Below are 23,348 nucleotides of genomic sequence, written 5' to 3'. Positions count from 1 at the left end.
AGCAAGATGAGTGACTGCTCTAAACAGCATCAACTGCACCTGCGATAGCGCAGAGAATCTTTTTTTATTAAGCACACCCGTGCCCTCTTTTTTCCCCTTCTTCTCTTCAATATTCTCTTCACAAAGAGCATTTTATTACAGTGCTGGCTGCGTAGTTCAAAAAGGGAAGAGGCAAATTTACAACGATCATTAGAGAAGATGCAGAAGCATGGCAGCAAACACGAGCTTCACCACTTCGTGCGCACAGAAACATCCGCACACCGTGCACACGCCACACAAACAAACACGAAGCGACAATTCATGAAGTATAGCTAGTTATAATACAATTATAATATAATAATAAGCCTGGCTGCGGGTGAGCCTCCTCATCCCCATTTTGTACTTTTGCTGCAGCTAGCACATGTCAGAACACCCCGAACTCACTCTGCTCCCAAAAAGCTGACAGCCCCCGAAAACAGCTCGTCTCCCTCAGCCCCCAGTGCAGATCCTCCGTTTTTCTTTACACGACACTGCTCGCAATTTTGCTGCAGCAATTTATCTCTGGCTACACAGAGAGGTGAGCAGCCTGCTCCCCAGCTTGCTGCTGCTTTCCCTCCTGCCGTACTTTAGCAGCCGATGCTGAAGCCTCCCTGGCCCCCCAAAACACTGCACCGAGGAGGTGACGGGGCCTCAGCTAATTCCCACCCCGCCGTTATTCCCCCCCTTCAGCAGTCTCTGCCGATGAAGGTACGCTTTTAGACTGCTACTTAGAATTTAATATACAGCTATAGAAAATTCAGAGCACTCAAAGCACAGACCTCTCTCTCGTCTATAGCCTTTATTGCCCAAGTGCATGCACCTGATGTGCTTATAAAAAATGTCCTTGCTGGCAAAATCCTCTTAAAATGGCACAGCTCTGTTTTCTGCTGGTTTCAGGCCAATGGTACGGAGAAGCTAACGCCATTTCATCCCTCTGCTGTAGGTATCAGTGTCTCAAGTACCTACATCCTGTGATGCCATTAAAAGCTTCAGGAGATTAAAAGTGTGGGGTTTCTTGTTTGTCTAACAAAGTAAGGTACTTCACAGAATAATGGATTGCTCTTGAAAACTACTACTCCTAATAGCGGTGAACAGATGCACAGATTGGATTGTTTTTCCATAGTGAACTCGGCTATTTATTTTTTTAAATTATGTGTGGCCCCTGGAGCAAGCGCGATTTCAGATCACAACATTTACAGGAATGTCCTGTTTCTGTATGGTCACTCTAACACTACACCTGACTGACACAAAGAACGGTCCCTCGCCAAAGAGGGGGCAGCGCCGAGCCCAGCACCCTCACGCACGAGAGGCCACGGTGAGACCAAGACCGCAAAGGAGAGCAAGAAGGAGGTACAGAGCGTGGAAGGGGGGACACGTAATGGAGGGGAGAAGGGGGGAGCAAGGACTTTACGGTGACCTGCACTCTGTTTACACCCCAGCAGTGTGGTGATCACCTGTACACCCGGCACCCAGACGCTAAAGCAAATTTGCATAGATAAAAAGATGGGGGGGGGGGGGGAAATGTATCAATAGGGTTAATAGATAAACCGCTAAAAACTGCTTTGGACCAGACTACAAGCGATAAGTGTTCCCCGCCATTGCATTGCATACGGTATGCATTTCCCCAACTGGTTTTAAAAGATCTCTTAATACTGCTTCTATCAGCACCTAGCAAATGACTATTACAAGACAACGTACTTCCCAACTGAGATGGAGCTGCACCCACCTTGGGTCTCAGCAACTGCAGTCATTGCCCTTTGAGGCCCTTCTCCACCGGGCTGAGAGCTCTGCTCCACCATCCACAGCACCAGGCTTCGCCCACCAAGAAAAAAGGACTCCCATGTCATTGTTGCAAGAGTGTGTAGAAAAGTGGAAGCAGTCTTGTATCAGGCAGGTGAGAAATACATAATTCCTAGCGTTAGGTCTTTTCCTCATTCCAAAGAGAACATCTTACTTAAATACTGAGGCAGGAGAACCATCAAAGGCAGTCCCAGTTATGGTACAGTTTGTTTTGCAATATAGACACTAGCTCACTAGGAGCTGATCCCAAACTATTGTCACTTCACTTTCGCCTTTGATAGCCATTAGTCAAGCAATATCTGAGGACAGATTCTCTTCCTGGTTCCAGCACAGTAAACCCCCCAGTGGACTAGGTTGTTCTGTATTTATACCCCCAGAACTGAGAGCCACATCTCTCTTTTCTCTCTCTCTCTTTTTTTTTTTTTTTTTTTTTTTTTTTTTTTTGCAGCTGGAGGTGGCCGAGGTGAAGTGTGGGAACAGCCTCACGGGAGCTGCGAGGGAGAAGTCCCTCATGGACAGGAGCAGCACGAGCCCATCCATGCTCACAGGACCACACGGAGGGGAACCAGCTCCAACCTGGCCAGGGAAAAAGCTGCCCCCCATCCTCAGCGATGGGTCCTTCCCAGGGAACAGGTCACCGTCACGCCAGCGTGCTGAGGGCTCAAGCATCCATCTGCTTGCCATTGCTGTCAGAGGCTTTCCCTCCTCAGCACCATCAGGGCAGTGCCTTCACCACCAAATTATTTTAAGGAAAAACCAGGGTTTGAGGCAGAAAGTGCTTCTCGACATGTGAACTCTCGGCCTGCAAGCAGAGCAAGAGCTGCGAAAGATTCGTGGGTTCCCCCCTGCCCCCGGTGTTTAAATGATTAATCAACAATTTCTAGAAACCAATTCACAAAAGGAGAAAGGGGCAGATTTTCAAAACTATCAGCTTGTAAATGGAGCAGAGCCGATTCTCTGGCAACTCTTCTAACAAGGTTTCTTTTTTCACAGTATTTGTTTTATGCTTCCTAAAGATCTGTCCCCAGTCTAAATCCCAGCAGGGGGAGATGCCAGTGGAGTTTAATTACATTCCACCTATGGGGAACATTCAAAGAACAGGGCTCTGAAAAAAACACCACAACTTGGCCTAAAAAAATAATAAAATAAAAAATAAAAAAAAGGAAAAAAGTAATCTGATTAAAGCAATGATATGAATGTGCTGCGTCTCCTAACCATAGGTTTAAAACATTCTCTTCTTACAAGTCTCAAGGCAAAGAGCCAAATTCTCTGCTGAAGCAAACAGGGAATTTATACCATCAATTTACAGCAGACATTCAGCATTCAGGCCTATGGCTTGAGTAAATAGTTATGAGAAGTGGCATTTTAAAGGATTTTGCTGATTTCTTTTTTTTTTTTCCCTTTTTTCTTTTACATAAACTAACACACCACGTGCTGTGGTGAAAATCCTTGTGACTCAGGACAGGTTTTAGCTTGGACACGAGCTATTGTTAGTGTTTCAAGGGATTAAGACGGGCCCTGTGCTCTGCTGGCTGGGGTGCGTGTGTGCCCCGGCTGATGGGGCCCCAGCAGACGCTGGAGTCACGTCTCACCCCGGCCAGGAGGGTGGGCAGGAGTCGAAGACGTGCACATTGAACGCGAAATGGAGACTCACCGATCTGCAGCCGTGTCATGGGAAGCCGCTGCCCTCAGCACAAGGGTGAAGGAGAGGGAAAGAAAACTGCAGTCAGCCTCCTCCAGGTATAATTCTTTAAATCTGGAAAACCCATCTGGCTGAAATATCTGTCTCTGCAGGAATCGGGTGAATGACTCCTGTGCGTTCAGCTGGGACACCTGAATGGCGGACTAGAGAGCGGAGGAAAAATACCGCATTCAGAGCTGAGAGGAAAAGCTGGGATTTTTTACCATTCCCCCTTCTGGCACTACTGAACCAGCCACCTTGGTGTTCTGCAACCGGCCACGATGAGACCCAACCTTAGCGCTCAGAGAGCAGCTCCCACTAAGGGAGCTTCACGTCCCAAAAGGGATGGTGAACACCACTTCTCCACCAACTATCTGGACTCGGTATTATGTCCTGCTGTACACAACGGAGAGACTTTCCACCAAACAAGCACTGAAATATTTAATCATCTGAAACATTCAAGTGTGACAAAATTATCAATGAAACTAATTAAGAATCTTGAGATAATAAGCACTGATGACAAAATGTTCCACTCCAGTGCCTGCCATCAGGCAGTCAGGATTTATAATATCTGTCGTTTATAAAACTTACACCCTGAAGGATCTCAGTGTGCTTTCCAAACGTGTGCTTCCACATGCAGATAGTCCTGCTCCCCAAGGTGACTCGAACTACTTGTGCACACCCAGCAAGGGTCTCCAGATTAGGGGTCAGGACTTCAGATCACGGCTACGGAAATACAAGCACATGGGGCATCACAGGCAGAGAAGCTGGGAAGTGCCAGCTTTGCCGTCTGCGGGGCCAGGTCCTGAGGTTTATCACGGAGCCACCTTTATCACGGAGACCTGAGAAGGGCAGGCCAAGGGAAGGTGAGCTGAGAGCACGCAGAGCAGACACGGGGAGGGAGAAGGTCACGGGTTTGACTGAAAGCCGCGGCGCCAGCGTTTTATGCCCTGGGATTTTACAGCAATTTAGGACAGGAAGTGAACCGGTGTCAGGCGATCAACGCTGCAGATGGGTCTTTAAGCAGCCAACATGTAAATGGAGTTTGGCAAAGATACCGCGACTAACAGCCTTTTTTTTCCTTTTTTTTTTTTTTTGTGAGAAATGCCATTTTTAGATACAGTCGGAGAAATGTTGCCTTCTGCCTGCTAAGAGCAGGTGTACAGATGTCGACAGCGAGTTCAGGCGAGTGCCAGGTACTCGAGAGTTGTCACTGGGTATGTAAGCTGCCTAACACCATCCCCAAGCTTTTGCAGGAGGCGGGGTGGTGGGGTTTTTTTGGGTTTTTTTGGTTTTTTTTTTGCCGAGGTTTCCAACAAACTGCTTCTCTAGCAGACCCTGTCTCCGGGCTGAACAGCTCGGCGCAGCCTGATTTTTATTTCGTCTTTGTTTCTAAGTGAAGCCCTCCACGCCAGGCCGGCTTCTAAGAGCGGAAAATGGTAGGTCTCTGACTCACCGGCGCGGCTCCCGACGAGCTGCCCACGAGACAGGTACAGCTAATCTGAAATGACGCCTGGTAACTGCAACGTGTAATTTCAGACTCAAGGCACCAATTTCCCAGTCAGTTTGTAGCTACACTGTGTTACCGTAGCGGGTTCTCTGCACAATTATCACCACACTTAGTAAGTTATTCGTTTCCGGGAGAGCTGAGAAACGCTGTAAATGATTTTCATTTTAAAGAAAGCAGGCATATCCCCCCTTTAGGAGAAACAAATAGCAAAGTTTCTCCCCCATATTTTGTTTATTGTTAATGTTTCACAAATATTATTCCATCATTAGTATTGAAATATCTTTACTTTTTTAAAAATGTAACAAACAGGCAAGAATTTAAAACCCAGGTGTGTGTGCCTTTGTGGCAATGGCACGCGTCAGGCACAGACAGTTTGAATATTTCATACTTCATAATTTTTTTCTTAAATAATTAACTAGCTTTAACTAGCGATTGTCCAGTCCTACCAGTGCTGCAGGTTCAACTGCACATCACATCTCCAAGCGCTCCTTTGGTGGCTCTGCTTCTCCCTGCTCCGAATCCAGGCAGAATAAATCCACGAGCACCGCTAGATTTTTAACTTCAAGGTCTGTTTCCTACTTCACTCGGAAGAACAATGTGAATCCGTTTCCTACAGCTTTCCCTTCTGTGGCAAACCCAAACAGCTCCAGTTAACATCTCTTGTGTGCGCTGGATGGACCGGCATCCAGCCCAGTATCTCTCAGCTCAGTGGGGAAACCTCCTGGCGCCAGCTGGAAATGTGGGCTCATTTGATTCTCCATTTGGCCTCTTTCAGTCCAGAAGCGAAGAGGTTAAAATGCCATAAGCTTGGTTTGATTACTGCATGGCTGACAGTAATGCAGAGCTGGACCAGGAGATGAGGCATACTGCACCACGAAAGAGTTGCACCCTTTGGAGAACACATTGAAATTAAATCCTTTTTTCCCCCATCGCTGACTTGGAAAAGGAAGTTCTCCCAAAAGCTTTTGGAAAAAAAATTCTACTACTAAGAATGACCTGGTCTATAATTACCATCCCGTAGCATAATCCAGTATTGAAGGATATGTAAGCGTACGTATGTTTAGATACATCAAGATGGACATTAGAAACGCTTAGTAGTGTTTGCCAATGCACTGCTTAGAATTTGCATATCTGGCTATGCACACCAAGTGTCTCAATGCTACCACGTTTCTCTGCAAAGTCTGAGCATTAGTGGGATTAAAATTATTACTTCTTAATCTGAAACACATATAAAAATATAGAAGAGATTATTCAGATTTGAATTCAGTTTCAAACAAGCATTCCAGCAATTAGTTTTGACTCAGTGGGAGTTTAAGAGATCTGGTAACATTGTTTTCCAACAAAACAAAACCTTAACCCCCAACTTGTGACGTTACTTTCCATCTGATTTCTCTTTGTGTATTTATAGAACTATAGAGACCCAAAAATAATACGTTGGCAAAAAGATCTAACAACACTTAGAAACAGTTAGCTCCACCAAGAACTACAATACTCGAAATAAGGGCGCACTCAGCAAAACCAGATCTGTGAGATAAATTTGGTAAGGTTTCACACTGCTGGAGATTGCTTTTAGAATACTCTAATTCTGATATCCACATTTCCAAAGGATGTTAAAAAAACCCTCTATACTGTCCAACTTGTTAAATAAAAAAAAAAAAAAAGCCATTCTACAAAGAGAAAATCTTAGGAACCTGCAATTTTAACACAGGAGAACACTAACAGGTGGTATCACTGCAGTTTCTGATTATAGACATTCAATAAGGAGAAAATAGCTTTCCTATGCAAAGGGTCTTTTGTACAGCAGCCAAAGAATGATGGAAGTTCAGGGGAATCCGAGGGCAATAAATTGAAAATGGAAACAAACCTAATCTTTATTTAGGAGAAGGATAATTAACTATTGGAAGAGATTAAACTAAATCATGACAAATTCACTCTTGCCAGAAAGGTTAGAGTAGAAGCAGGAGGACCCCTTGTATGACATTGTCAGCCCTGTTTATGCTGTTTATCAGGACTGGTGACTGAGATCCTTATGGCAGGAATGGGGGTGAAATCAGAGCCCAATTCCAAACGTTGCCAAACATGGAAAAAGTTCGCATCTGAATGTTATGACCTGGATCTATCTATGGTTTTCTTGTAAAATCAGAGCTAGGAAAAGAAGGCAGGATGTTCGCTTTGCACCAAGTCTCCGTGTCCTTGCATTGTTCTCCATTTAAGTGCGCTTCTAAGGCTCCACTGATAATAAAAGATTGATTTAAAAGACCATTCTACAACCTAAGCAAACACTGAGCCTGGTTAATGTTACATATCATATCCTCTTGTCATTTACTGCTACTCCGCGTGTTTACTGTGTCTTTCACTCCCCCTCAGTACCAGCCCCAATTTGCAGCACAGCAGCTGGTCCTTTGGGGCTGAGTCCGCAACTGCAACCCTGAGCCCAACAACAGCAGCCTCTTGATTATAAAAGCACAGCACTGCCCTCACTCAGGATCTGAACCAAAGCAACACCCTCCCGAAGGTTTGGGTCAAGTCTTTGCAGATTTCCTAAATGACAGGCATCTCTATGTCACTACTCTACAAGCTGAACTTAAATCTCCAGTAAGATCCAAACTTTAATCGAATTATCTGCGTTCCTATATCAAGGTTCATACTTCAGTCCAACAGAGAATATAAAAGAAGGTAGTGTGAACAAAAAAGAATTAAAAAAAAATTTCCACTCCGTCTTTAACTTCTATAAGAAAATCTATTATTTTGCATGGGCTTACACTTCTTAGATCAAAGTCAGTGCGCCACGTGACAAAAACATCCATGTTCTTCCCACTAATAAAGAAGGAAAACTTAATGGAGTGTGTCGTGTTTTGTCTTTTCTTTCTCTTATCATGTTCTGAATTACTGGTTTGCTTTGTGCTCCTTGCCAGCAAGATGAGTACTGCTCCTTTCCTTTAAATAACTGGATTGTAAGAACAAGAGACGTGTCTTTGGAGCCCGATTCTCAGTCGCACTAAGGTCCTACTATGGCAGCACAAACAGGCCTTACCATAGTTGCAAGCACTTGCTTATATGTTAACAAGAGAGTATCACGCAGGAATGAGGTGATAATAATACTGCTGCAGATAAAGTGTGAGGATGATGTACAGACACCTTGACAGTCCATTCCCATTACAGGAGCGGTGAAAGAAGGCATAAATGTAAACTGAGAATCAGGCTCTTGGCTTGCAGTTACCCTGGATACAGTTTGTAGGATTTATATGTTTAATTAACGCAAAATGTGGAAGGTTCCACAATCCTATAAAGACAACATGTTAAAGACAGTTTCACCCAATGTTTCTAGAACAGCAAAACTTGCAACAATGGAACAAGGATAATTAAAAAGATTACTAAAGCATTTTGTTTCACCTGTTCTTCTTGGGATCCTTCATTTTCAAAGTCAGGAAAGACATTTTATGCCAGCTAATTAAAACAACTGTGAGAGGTTTTTTTTTTAAACAGATATACTAATTTAAACAGAATTAATTCAGTGAAGTCCTATGCCCCTGGTTGTACACAAGACTAGACTGCACAACAACAAACTCCTGAACTTAAAATCTATGGTTTAATGAATTTCATAGACAATACCTCTTTTTTTTCCCCTCTACAGAATGGAAAGGAGTGTGCTATGTAGGGACTACCCAAAACACTGGCAAAACCACAATTTGCATTTCAGTCCTTGCACGGGGTGATGCATGCGCACCCTTTAATTTGTGGACACCAGTAGACCTACTGACTTCAGTGATTCAGACCTCTGATGAAAATCAGTGTATTTTCACTTCAGCACACAGGGGAAACACCAGATGATTTTACAAAGTATTCCTTGTGGGATATAAGTTAACCAGAACGTGAAAATATTGCTTGATGAGTTCTTTATTTCCCATGCCAAAACTTTTAAATTCTCTGTGCCTCACCCTGAAAAAGCAGGGCCATTAATATTAGAAGCGTTGTAGGTACATTTAGAGGTCAGTATTTATGTATCATTTGGGTCTTATCATATGAAAAGTGCTAAAATAACCTAAAATATTTGGAAAAGATACAGTATTTTGCTCCTACTGGCAGAAGTCTGCAGTGCCGAAGTGGCGGAGTACCAAACCTAAAGAAAAGAAAGTCACTCGCCTAACAGTTTCACAGTTTGGGTTAAACATTGTTCAAACCTGCAGGTAAAGCGACCACTTGCCTCTCTGGGTAAATATAAGCAACAGATAAGCTGCGTTACAGAATTGACTAAGGAGGATTACAGCCCCTGTGCAAAGCCGCAGAGGCGACTGTCGGCCATGCAAAATGACAAGCAAGGTTACGCGCAAGGCATCTGGGGGCAGAGTGGTTTCTCCGGGTAGCTCTCTGCACAGACCTGTGTGTTCAGGCAAGAAGGAAAAGGGTCAGAAAAGGAAAACAAAGAAGGAGATGAGGAAGCACCAGGCGCTGTCTCAGAAGTACGTCAATCCCGGCTTGGCGAGGGACCGCCACCGTCCGCGTCGCTCCATGGAGTTGTGAGCGCGGGAGCCATGTCCTGCTGCTCGATTCCTGCCAGGCTGGGTGAAAAGACAGTTTGCACATTCCTTGTAAATAAGTAGGGTCAATTCAAAGATATTTGGATCCTAGCTCTAAGCCAAACAACCCAAAGGCCCTGAAATTTCCGCTGGCTGCTTTGCTCAACACAGGTAATCAATGTAAACAGCCAACAAGTTACGATATGGCACAATAACTGAGAAATGTTGGAATTTTTCTTGGTTGACAATGTGGCCACATCCACAGAGGTATGCCTTTCAGTACCGGAGCTCAGACCCTCCTTTGGTGAGTGGATCAAGCACTCCAAGATTGCATCCAAATTGTGCGCTTTATCTCACATTGAGCCTGCTCAGGTGACAGGCAGCAGTTTAGGTAACAACCTACTACTACTTGCTCCTTGTATCTCCGTGGGAAATTGCTGGTAGTCATGACTTTCTCATTAAAGAAGGTATCAAACACATACAAATGTCTTAAAATAACAAGCCGTTGGGGGAGAAACCCACAACCTGTGACACCATCTGAAGTCACGCATGCAACTGGTGTCAAGCTGTGCCACTTAAAAGCACTTCTGCGGCACCCACCTATGACAGCCCGGCAGTGCATATTTGTGAATTTCTTACAGGCAGGGAGTAAAATGCTTTTAAACATCACCTTCTTCCCCCCACTTCTCCTCCCAGTGGGGGTCTCTGCTGGCTGGTTTCTAGCAGGCAGGTAGAGTGAGATCACTTTTAAATAACAATTTCTTCCACTACTTGATTTCGACTCCCCGAAGCTCGGGGACACGTATCAGAGCACTGGGGTGCCAGCACCACGAAGCACCTGCAGTGCAAAGCTAAATATGCTGGAGCGGGATGTGACATCCCGGGCCACCCCTGGGGTCTGGCAGAAAGTCAGCCCTGAGGTCACCTCGTACCGGAGACTCAGGTGGGGAAATCCGGGGAGTTCGAATGTTTCTGGAGCATCCATCACAAGCGAAGCCGCTTGTGAAGACGTAATCTCCAAGAGTGGAGAGCAACGGCACAAAGCTGGGAGACTGCCATAATTTGACAAGCCACAAAAAGGTAACTGGGCCCTCCTCCTTGGAAAAACGATGGAAAAACTCACCTTTGGGTGAAAGGGCATTCATACTGCCAGCAAATTGTGAAGTGAAATTCAAGTAAACCCCTTGCGACTACTCCCCCCGCTCTCCCCTCACACTGAAACAACATCAGAGGTATCTGCCGGTGGTGCTTAAATGCTTGTGTTTTTCACATCACAGAGGCAGGAGTTTGGGACCTCCTGATTCCTGTACTTACATACCTTTGGAAATTAGCATAAACATCTCAGCTGGCTACCGATGTGATTAAGATGTGCCTCCACTTGGCAATTTTTCCTTTGAAACAAAGCAAAGGCTTTCATTTGTTAAGTGAAAATTCCCCAGTGGAAACCCCTCTCTCTTTCCCTCCCATTTCTGACCCCATATTGGGCACTTTAATCTAATTTTGGTTTGAGGTTTTAGAAGCTGAAGGCTGCTTCTGAAGATCACTGAGGGAAAAGAAATCACTGGGAGGAACACCACACTTTGAACTGAACGTCCCTGGCACAATGCATATTGGAAAAAGCACTAAGAGTGTTTCCCCATCAATGTAGCCGTATTTTTCACACCCGGTTAGAAGAAATGGAAACCTGTGGTAAATAATGCTGCTTTGCACAAGTCCAATTACCCTAAATGATAAATTGCCTAATTATTTTGGCTCTAGAGTCTTTCCCAAGTTCTTTATCCTTTCCTTTGTAGTCACTGTCTGCAGAACAAGAGCATTTGACTGTTACTAATTAGCGAGAGAGAAAGATGCAGGACACTTAGTAAATTCCCTTCCCTTTAAATCCATCTTACAGTTCTTTTTCCCCACCATGGGAAAAAAAAAAGTAATAATTTATTTAAAAGCTGCTCTGCTGGAAGAAATTTTTTCTCCATGACTATTGTATGATACTAAAACAGTCAGCTTTTGTTTTTCACATTCTCCAGAACGCCAAAAGACTAAAGGCACAGCAAGGTTCGATTAACACCTTCAAATTATCTGTAAGGTTCTCTACTTATCAGGCTATTAAATCTTCATTCCCGACTGCACAAAATCTTCTTCATATCGTATCCTGAGCGCATACGAACTTGACGTATCTTGAAAACAAATTCCAAAAAGCAAGAGCCCTTAAAGTGTTTTGTTCCAGCTCACAATACAATGACGTTCTGACATCTTGTTACTTCCTTGTTCCTTCATTTAGATCAACAACAGCAGCAAGCGGCTGTGGGTAGTTGCCCAATGTTCAGAACTTTTCCACTTCTTCTCAATTTTCTCCTTTAAATTTGAAGTGTAACCAGAACTATTGAGAAAGATATTAAAGTTTATTCAAAATTTCTATTGCACCAGAAGGTCAAAATCATTTTAACGCATTCCTTCTTTTGACCTGAGGGTGTGTTAAGCATTAAAAAAAAAAAGCACTATTTTTTTTCTCACACTTATTAACAGAAACTTTTCTGACACGCAATTTTTTTTTGTTTAAGATGCACGTAAAATCTAAATTTCTTACACGTAAAATAACATGAATATTTTGTTGAATTCTGAAAGCACAGATTTCAGGTGCACAGGTGGAAAGTATTAAGTCAAGAGTGCCAAAGAATGAATTGTTCCGCTTGCACAATGTGCCCTAATGCGCTGTGCCTCGGTGGCAGCCAGGAAGGACAATTCCTAGGAGTGAGAAAGTAACGGAGCTTTCAGTGCCATTACATCTGAGACCTGAATAAGGAAACTGCAGAATTTGGTACCAGTTGTTAAATGAGTCTTCATTCAAGCACCTCTTTATCCACTCAGTGTGGGCTAGAAACCGACAGTCCAGTCCGTACAAGCTGTCTGCGCTTCTAGTGTATCAAAGTTCTCAGTCTCCCCGGATCGAGGTACTGAATGCCTATCACAGCAGCTGCTATAACGGTGAAATTCCACTTCTGTCCAGCCCACTTCCATAGGAAGCATTCTGGGACACTGACCAAAACATTCAAAATGCGACTAGTTACACCGAGGTACAAGTTTTTGGTTGCTTTAAAGGATTTGATTTTGGAAAAGATCTGCAAGGCGTCTTCTGAAAATTAGGCATCAAATTAGCTGGCAATACTAGTTAAAAAACAAGTATCATCCAGTTCTCTGAGACAGTAAAATCTATTAACTGGTGTGAAATGGAAGAACCCTTAAATAGCATTAATTTCCTACTTTTCTTTGCACCTTCCTGACTACTCCCTCTGCACCAGTCTTGCTATCTGGTTAAGTAAGGAAACGGTCACTCCTATCACTGGAAGACCACCACATTTCTAGAGCAAGGGCACACCCAGAAATACCAGTTTTTCTGTCTTTCCATATTAAAAGGGAAGCATAAGTTGAAGCAGGACAAACAATACAAAAGCCATCTCACGCTGATTAAATGTAACACACAAACACATTGTTAGAAATGGAAATTATCTAAATACGTACGTGCTGCCAGGGTGGTAGAGAAAGAAAAAAAAAAAGGAGGGGGGGAGGAGGTCACAAGAAGTTCATTCTACCAAGAACTGCTTTACATAATCATGAAATGCAAACTAGTTTCCATTCCTTCTGGCACAGGCTCATTCAGCCTTCACTTTGAATGCTTATTGACAAATAAATGGACTGGTTACTTCCTATTAATGCTACCTAATTTATGTACATACCTGGAGGAAAAATTCCATTTTGACCTCGCATTCGTACAAGCTAAGATCAGTTTTAAGCTATGAATATGTTGAATACAAGTTTAATTTCATCTTGGTTGCTGCTGGGGATTTGCCGTTTCTTAACAAATTAGGCATGTGTTCTCCTCAGCTCAGCTTTCACACCTTATGCATATAATATGTGCAATTCAGGAGTCTGTGTTGAACTTTCAGATGAAAAGACCTTCTTTTCTTCAGCCATGATTCATTCTCTCCCTCCTCCTCTCTCTCATACACAGGCATGTGCACACACACAACTTGTTAGTTGTTTTTGTTTTATGAGTTGTTCCCCAGTACCTCTCCTTCTCTTCCTCTGCCCATGAAAAGTCCTTACCAAGAAAGTGTGGAAACACTTGTTTCCACAAATCTCAAGAGCCGCTATTGTCCTGACCAGGAAAAGTGCTATTAAAGCAAGATTTTTAACCCCGAGTCTTGAAGGCATCTCAGAAGTAGAGAGGTCAGTGGAGATCCCCACAGCAGTCGAGGATGCCAGGGTTGACCATCATCTTCATCCCCTGAAGAATCTGCCTTCTATGCTGGAGACACGTCAGGATCTCATTCCAAATGGATGCTAACTAACATAGAGCTTGAAAATGCTTCTTTGCTTAGTTTAGCGTTTAATATTCCCCAGGAGACAAGTTCCTGCCTGGTGAATGTGATTGGCTGCTAATGCTGAGACCCAGTATGGGGTCGTGACACAGATGTCCAAGGCCACCCTCTCTCATTTGTAAGTTCTCTCAGGGCCGGATGGTTTGGTTGCTCTGATTTCTTGCATCTGAGGTTGTGCCTCAGACAGGCTGGCTGTCCTCCCTTTCGCTGCTAGGTATTTACAATTCAGCAGAACATACCTTACAGGAAACCTTTTGTTCCTAACTCCCGTGAAAAAAAACTCAGTATACATACATATATATATATATTAGTATAATACCTTTCTGGACTTGACCTCTACTTCACATACAAAAAAACTCCTGAGCGATAGACAGACTGCCATCTAAAGATCAGGCATTTACACCCCCCTGAAGGGCATTCCCATTCCGAAGAAGTCATGCCATGTGCACCTTTCTCATACTGGTAGTTAGTACTGATTAAACATTGATATTGGTATGAATTTGGTTTTCTCTGTCCCTGGAGGAAGTATGTTGATTGCCATATAATGTCCAGAGTGGTACACAGGAACAGTTGGAATAAAAATCCTGAAGAAAACCGTAACCAGTTTTTTTACTCAGCACTTAGTTATATCTTTCCTTAGATTAAAAGCAAATATGCTCTTTCCTCCATAGAAGCTTCAGATGGAGGGTGGGGGGGAAGGAATAGAAAGGCAGTGAAGATGCATCCTTCCCTTTCCTTCCTCTTTAAATAAATCTGTCTAATTGCATTTATAGTACTATGTTATTAAGATCTTCACCATTAAATGTTCCATGTCACTAGAAAAATTTATTCTTTAGCACGAACCCTGTAGCAGTGATAGTGGGTCAATTATTATGAGGATGGCAAAATACTAGGAAAATTCAGGGGTGAAAATGAGTATCTGTCTAGCATACATTACCTGAGACTCCGTTTTGCTCAAGAATAGCAATAAGGCAGAGCCACTGAGCAACATGTGACACTGCAGGCAAAAGATAAATTAGTCTTCATGAGCAAGAGACTGATAAGCTTGAATTGAACAAATGGAAAACTAAAAGTTTTTTGTTTTGTTTTGTTTTTTTTTAACTTTGGTGAAGAGGGGTAAATGAAGCCTGCAATTTCAACAGCAACAACAGCAAGTTCCTTGAAATATGGGCACATTAACCATTTCAACCACACCTCACTCCAGGGCACTTAGAAGCACTGGTTCTCAGCTGTCAAAAGGATTTCCCCAGGAAAGAAAGAAGCTTTTTTCATACCCAGGTTGTCTTTCTGGTTGGGTTCTTGGAAAAGCCAAGGAAGGGGGACAATACCCCTTCCCTGAAGATATCACTGGGGTTTAAAACCCTTTGTTCCTATAAGCTAACACTTTATAGGACTTTGTTCCTATAAGCTAACAGTAGATTTTTCAAAAAAAGCAAAGTCAAAACATTTCTAAAAGAGACCTTGGATTTACCAGCTGATTGACTCAACTCTTTCCATACTATAAATAACCTGACTCTCCAGGAAGCGCTTATCTTTTTAAGAGATACCAGTGGAGAGCAGAGACCTATAGATACAGTGTAAGAAGTACAAATACATGGTAAGCAAAAAGAATTACGCTCACGTAGCTCCTGGCTGGTCACACTCTTTCTCCTTGCCCATGCTTCTGCCAAAGGATGACTGTGGCTGCCTACAAACCACAGCTTCTGCGAAGCGGGAGCAAGCAATGGGGATCTTCCAGAAAGGCCTCCAGGACAACTTCTCTGGCTGGCGCTGTGAGGGTGCCTGGGACAGAAGGCAACCCGTGCAAACAGGCACCTGCTAAGGCTTGTAGAGTGTGCGAACCGAGCCCAGGCCTTCCCCCCGAGCTGCTTTCACCTCAGCGTTTGAGTCTAGGAACAGGCTTGTGGCGAACTGGGCAAACACGAGGCGGGCTTGGGCTCAGGAGCTTGCTCAAGCTACCCCTCCTTATGCAGTATAGACACAAGTCGGTGAAGAGCCCAAAGCCCCGAGTCTCAGAGGTCCTTAAGGGGTTGAAAGTTAGGAAGAGTTAGGAAGCAAAATAACCTCTGCCCAAAAAAAGTGACTGTGGGTCTCTCAAGTCCAAAGCTGGCATTCAAATCAGTGGGTTCTAGGTACTAAGAGAAGGGGTGAAATGCAGGGAAGGGCTTATTGTCTTCTAACTTATCAATCTTCAGCCTGTATGTAGAGGCACATAAGACAAAAATAATTAACTGATTTCAGACACTGAGCAATTGTATGAAGAACTGCACAAATATAACCCAACAGCATTCAGTCTCTACATCTTTAAAAGCATCTTTTTATTTGTTAACAACACAACTGATTGCTAACGGCTGACACTCGTGAAAGATGTGAGGCTCTGCTACATCTTTTTACACAAATAAAGAAATCAAAGAGGGTCTTTTCCGTCAATAGAATAAACAGCAACACCATACAATATTGCTTGTGCTTACTGGTTTTGTATGTTTTGTGCGTGTATGTGTATGCATGTATAACAGCAACCCTCTTCTGTGGACTTTTTTCTACAAACTATTTACAATTCAGGCTCCCTTGATAAATGCAAGCCTCCACCGTCAGCAATATTTGCTTAGTGAAGCTTAGTCTCTGTAGTTGCAAGCTTCTGAGAGCACAGCGCCTTGAGATATTGCATGAAAGGCGCCAAACTCATGCAAATTGTTGTGGTAATTCCCCGACAGTGCCATCTCTCTGACTTTCACCTCTCATTTTCACTAACGCTCAGAGAAAGCAGTCTGCGCTACCAAGGAGATTCTCTGCATAAACAGCTTAAAAATCTAAAGTATTCGATCAGGCACAGAGACACCATAAAAATGGTCCTACTTCTCACTGCTCTCTGGGAATTTTATGGGAAGGGACAATTTTGAAACGGCAAAATCTCCTTTACAATAAGACACCTCTGTTAGACTGCAGAGATACTCGTGAAAGAGCTCTTCAATGTGAAGAACAGAATCATAAACCAGTGTAAAATGCTGCGACTCCACTGAAGTCAATGACGATGTGCCAAGTTACCCCAGATAAACAACTGCCACACCCCGTCTGTCTGATTAATTACAGCGCCAAAGTCATAAATCATAAAGGAGGCGCTTACGTATCAGTCCAGTTCAACCCAGCCCATTCACAACTGACCACACACAGCAGTTAAAATGGAATTAAACTGTACCTTTTCATAAATGAATCTATGGATTGTAATGACTTTGGGCTGGTATCATTCAATATTATTGATGTGAAGGGATACAGCTGAAACATAGTCCGGCCAACGTTTTCAATTAGACATATTGAAAATATTCCTGGGCCACAGAGCAATAGAAAAGCAAATATTTACAGGAACAGGAAGATTCCTTTCCATTAAAGAATAACCTCGAAACCTCCATTTAAACAGTGAGAGAGTATGACAGGACTTCAAAGTTTCTTTAAACCTTATGGACTCTAGGCAGTGGTGAAAACATTGGTAAGTCACACCAGCACTGGATAGTTAACGCTAGTGCTTTCTGTGGGTAGGAAATGGGATGGAGAAGAGACATGGTGGGACTTAGCCTATTCTTCATTCCTTTACACGCTGACGTTTCTAAGTCTCATATCAAGCAGTGATAAATACAAGCTGTACATGGCATTATAAAAATAGAATGGAAAACCCAGTTGGTCTCGCAGCCTCCAACTAACGTTTTACAGTAATAGTTGCCCTTTCATCTATTTACTTTTACTTACTTTTCTACTCCTCCTGACTCCTGTGTTCTCCTTCACCTCTGCTGGGGATCCTGAAAGTATTCGTAGGCTTTAGCAGCAAGGAGGAGCGAGCTGCTGCTCCACCTGAGCTTCACCAGACCTCTGCTGGCTAGCACGGAGCCGCTGCAGCCTTGCGTATCAGCGCAGCAACACACTTCTCAGGTTCTGTAATTAGCAGTAGGCCTCCAATGCAACTGGTTCACGTGGTGCTTTATGCAATAAAAGGTTAACGTAGATATAAGATAAAACCCAAAACTTGTTAAATACCAAGTTTTCCCCTTTGTTAATGCATGTTGTCTATTACTGAGGATGTGCAGTAAATTATTCCTGAAGCTGAGATTAGAATTCAGGGTGCTCCTTGTTCCAGATTTCTCTACGCTTGGCACCTTCAAGCGTGCATTTATCACATGGAAGCAGAGCAGTTCATTCTTAGACCTCCTTTGCCCTCCTTAGCTGCCCCAAAGCATACTTGCTTTGCCTCCCTCAAGAAAATGACCTCATTTCAGTGGTTCAACCTGATCTGTTTACTTTGCAACACATCAGGAACGCATACATAGCCACTTAACCAAATTTCACTGAAGGGCAACAAATAACTTCTTAAGAGAAGTTAACTTGACCACCTAATGTTTTTGCAAGCTATTTTGTGCCACTACTCTTCCTGTCTGAAATTGTGCAGTCCAACAAAACAACAACAAAGAAATACATATAATTTATAATTGTGAATGACTCGGGCTTGAGAGAAGGGAGAAGGGAGGGACGGAGACATTTAAATGCTAACACGGGAAGAGAGGTAAGAAAGAGAGACCTCATATTAAGGGAATCCCCAGCATGGAAGATGCCGCAATTTCGCATGCCCTAAGCGCCGTAGCTTAGGACAAACCACACAGAGCAGCTCAGAGTGCAGTGGGACTTGAAGGCGAGTGTCCATCTGCTCAGAAAGGATGCGTGCTGCAGGCTTACTATGCTTTTGCTAAGCACACGCACAAAAAACATCTAAAAAGCAGCTTGTTTTTACCATAAAATAACCAGTCAGAAGTGCAAACACGGTTCATGAAGCACATGCCTTCTGAAGGACCCTTTAAGAGCTCCACACAGGGATCGTTTTTGACTGAAATGAAGAGTGTGAAGACCATGGGTGCGTTCCTTCTCACCTGGTTAATGTGGATTAAAACGTCTCTTTCACAACTGTATAGCCTCTAAGAGTTTAGGGATGCTTAGCCACAAACCCCATAAAATAATCTGGTCTCGAAATAGCAACCAGTTTTTTTTCCCTGTCCTCTTTTACTGGCATATACAAATTAAAGGCTAGCTTCTCAGCTGATGTGTACCATCATACCAAATATATCATACTATACCAAATACGTTGTGCCAGTTTACAACCTTCTAAAGATCTGACCCTTCTCTGCTGTCCTGGAAACAGATCCATGGTCCCTGCAGAACATAATATTCTTTTATACACACACAGATGTAGGCGTCCTGCCCCCACTAGCTCATATTTAACTCTCTTTTCATCTTGTTTATTTTGTCTTCACGGTATTAAAGCAAGCTGCAGACTCAGCAACAAGCTTGCAGCAAAGAGGTGCATCTTATGTGGATGGCCATCTTTCAGTGGATGGCCTTTTGCAGGGCACGTACTACATCCCCAAGGCATTCATTCATGAAGATGACCAGGTCAGAGTTTCTACGATTTTAATTTCAGTCCATCTGTTAAAGGAATTATGCTCAAACTTGCCTTTCCCCGTGCAGTTGGAGCAGACACAGGGATTCACAGGTAGAATGGGAAGATGCAGTGCCAGTAGTCTCACAGTCAATACCCTGTCGTTCTGCTTCCACACAGACGATGAAAAGCTGTGCGCTCCCTTTGCCGACACCCCAAAGATCCAGAACAGAGCAGAGGAAGGCAATAACCTGTGTGTCCTGGCCTCTACAATAACCAAGGATAGAGGATTCTCCTGCTTGCCTGTCCACAGACTCTGAAATGGGCCTGATGCCTCTTCCCACTTCCAGGGAAAGAAACCTCATCCAGCCTCTACACTGAGCTATCAGCCAAGAAAAGACCCAAAAAGCCCTTCAGTGAACAGATGAGGAAGGTTCTGGAGGTAAAAAAAGAGTTGACAATCTATAACCTGTTCCAAGCACTGTCTTCTGAGGACACTTGCCTGGAAGTGCCATCTCTACAGTGTATTCAGGCAGTGTGGTGGAGAGAGGCAGAGAGGTCTCCCAAGAGAGCTCTGGAACAAACTTGGCCGGACACAAGACAGCAGTACAACACGGTCAATCAGACCTGCCTCTTCTCTGGACTCCCAACTCCCAGCACAGAGCTGGGGCTACACCACTTCCAGCACCTAATCTTGTATTTCTGCACCACACCACAGCAGCTTGCACCAAGCTAGCGCGGGGATCTGTAAGAGAGCAGTGCCTTGGCCTTCTCCTTCCCCTTCATGCTGCCCCATTCTGCTAAGGTAACCCTGTCCAAGCAAGACAGATGACGATCAGAGCAAACTCAGGGGTATCCTCAAGTACAAGACCCACAGCAGCCACCAAAAGACTGCTGTACGCCCAGATGGACTGACCTTGCTCTCCTTACTGCCTATCACAAGGTCACTGTGCTTTAAGTTTTTGACCGGTGTGCCAAAAAACCTGGAACTGGGCCTGTCATTTATAGCACCTTTTCTCAGATGGCTCTCACGTGTCTTTATAAACTTCGGTAAATGAGTGTATAAACTAGAGCTATCTACACATAAATCACTCTGTCCGCCACCAAAGCGCAGCCATCTCTGGGATGATACACAGCAGCTGCTGTAAAATCAGACCGCAGCTCTACACCACACATCAGGGCAATAAAACATGCTGCATGAGGCAACTGAAATGGTTGGAGGAAGGAAGGGGGACGTGGTGGAGAGCATTTTGTAGTTATAATTACCTGAGTATAAATTTGCTTGAAGAGAGTACTGTGTTTAACACTTGCATATCTGCAAATCAAAGCAGTCTTCCACCACCTGTCAAAACAACCTGACTGTACCATTTCTCTGTGTTTTGGCCTTCTAAAGCCCTTTCTGAAAATTGCAAAGCACCTTGATAAGACCAAAGCTGATGATATGCTGAGCACAAGCAACAACCTAATCAAATTTCTTAGCAACTGACTTGATAACTAACTGCGAGCCTGTAGCTGCTGTGCCCCCTCCCTTCCTCTCCCTTGCATGACAACCGAACACAGCATCTATATATTCCCAGTTCTAAAATAGCTCTGCTCCCGTAACTCGCAACCCGTTTGCATAGATCTTATTTTCTAGGCTCAAGGAAGTTAATTACAGTCACGAAGGGGACTGAACCACTGCATCCTTTTCATTATTCTGGGATGGGCTCCTTGAGCAGTGCATTGTCCCCCCTGTTCAAATCATGAACTGTTTATAATAGGAAACCTTTTGAAGGATGGGGCTGCACAGATTAGATCTATGAATTTCCTGGTATCAAGGACAGCAGATGAATAGTTATCCTTCTCTCCCTCTTCTCCTTGGCCATACAGCTATATATGCATCATGTAAAGCTAAACCCGTGTCATGGTTTAACACCAGCCAGCAGCTCGGACCACGCAGCTGCTCGCTCACCGCCCTCTCCCCCGTGAAGGGTGGGGAGAAGCGGGAGAAAAGGAGGGAAAAGGGAAAAGAAAAAAACCTCATGGGCTGAGATAAAGACAGTTTAATAGAACAATAACGGAAAAGGAAAATAGCAATAATAATAATAATGGAAAAAGAATACACAAGACACAAGTCACTCTCACCACCCGGTAAATTGATGAATTACTACCGTCCTGAGCAGTGATGGTGAATACACCCTCCCCTGGCTAACCCCATTTATACACCAAGCGTGACGTTTATGGTACGGAATATTCCATTGGCCATTCTACTCTTCTGTCTATGCTCCTTCTCAGATTCTATGGGCAGCTGAAAAAAGTCCTTGAAAAACACAAGCATCGCCTGGCAACAACTAAAACAACATGCACTACTGACAGTCCTTTCACATGAAATCTGAAAACACAGGAACCACTAGAAAATTAACTCTATCCCAGCTGAAACCAGGACAACCTGAAAACTAGTAAAGTATGGGGAAGGGATTTGAAAGGTACTTCCAATCAATATATGACATGGGACAGCATGGTTTGGGATGAGGCCGCTGGTTTGGCTTGAGGCACCACACGGACTGTGTACAGTGCTGACCTGCAAAAATCATTCATTTAATTTGTGTGCCATCTCTCCACACCAAGTTTTAACTTCTTTGCCGCAAGCGTCCCTAGCTCCACAACCTCTCCTAGACGCTGCAAGAGCTGAAATTATTAGCAAAATATTCCTGTTAGAGAACCAAGAGAGTCAAGCTTTATGCACTCGAATTGGTTTATTATTGAAACACTACTAATAGTGAGTGACAGCTCAGACAGACCGTATACAGTATAGGGTCCGTTTTGTTCTCTAGCTTGGATCAGGAGCACACTCACATGCAAGTGTCTTGCACTGGTTCACACTGCAGTCTCCAGGTGCACAGCAAGGGTTCCTTTAACTGGAACCAAACCAGAAGATCCAGGTCCAACCGCTAAGGGGAATTTGGTACACTGGGCCAGACTTGAACTAACCCAAAATAAACTCCTGAGGTGTGTACAGTGTGCACTCGACAGTCCTCACTACCAACTGTGCAAGATGGCAAATCTGCATCTACAGGAGCACAATACCTGTTAGCATAGACATAGTCATACACATGGTCTCCCTGTGTGAAATGTCTGGAAGCAATTGGACGGTTAATCAAAGAATCATAGAACAGTTTGGGTGGGAAGGGACCTTGAAAGGTCATCTAGTCCAATCCCCTACAATGAGCAAGGATGACTGCTTGCAGTCGGCTTTCTGTGCACTTACATGAGCAAGTGTACTAATCCATATACCCATCTACAGACAGATATGAATGACATCGCTTACCGGCCATTTTGGATACCTCTCCCAGCAATTTCACTTTGGTTTCTTAGATTGTCAGTTTTCAGTAACTGATGAGGAGATGAACCATGTTTTCCCTGGGGCTGCATAACAGGGGTTTCTATGTGCAACTCTGCCACCAGTATGAACCAGTAAACCGCACATACTCCAGGCCAAGTTGCCCCTTCGCATCTTTGCAGGCCTGAAGGAAGTCAGTTGAACTAACTGGACACAAAGGCACAATTAGATCTGCCGTTATTTGAATGAAACAAGTAAACACGCTCCAGCTGGAGTGTTGTAGAGCTAATAACCTAAGAATATAATCCAAACCCTATAAATTAGAACATAACACATCAATGGTTTCATTGTATTGAGTTAACTCACGCCAGAAGTATGAAGCACGCACCGAGAAAAAGCTCTGTGGATCAGATTGTGCAGTCCTAACTTCCCCTGGTGTCATCCCTCTGCACCCTCAGAGCAAAAGCAATCTCAGACGGGGAACTACCATGCTCAGAACCTCATCATGCAAGACAAAAGAAGATATTTTCTGCATACACAAATCCTGGCTTTTATGTTTGGACAATCAAAAGGAGGGAAATGGTAGCTTTTGAATGGGCATGCTTCTGCACAGTCGAGAATTTTGTATTACCAGCAAAGCAGAAAATTATACAACTCTCTTTTCTTGTTCTTTAAGTGCAACACAGAGCATGGAATGCACAAAAAGTATGA

The 23,348-nt window shown here is 43.8% G+C and overlaps 1 protein-coding gene across 5 annotated transcripts in view; it reads right to left on the bottom strand.

Moving 5' to 3' along the window:
* TBXAS1 (thromboxane A synthase 1) overlaps nucleotides 1-23,348 on the bottom strand; it is a 247,037-nt gene that overhangs the window by 46,981 nt on the left and 176,708 nt on the right. The gene's annotated exons all lie outside the window — the stretch shown is intronic.

This window comes from Chroicocephalus ridibundus, chromosome 1 (genome assembly GCF_963924245.1).
Source record: "Chroicocephalus ridibundus chromosome 1, bChrRid1.1, whole genome shotgun sequence".
Classification (NCBI taxonomy): Eukaryota; Metazoa; Chordata; class Aves; order Charadriiformes; family Laridae; genus Chroicocephalus; species Chroicocephalus ridibundus.
The sequence above is the reverse complement of the archived record's forward strand: the minus strand, read 5'-3'. Positions and strand labels throughout refer to the sequence as shown.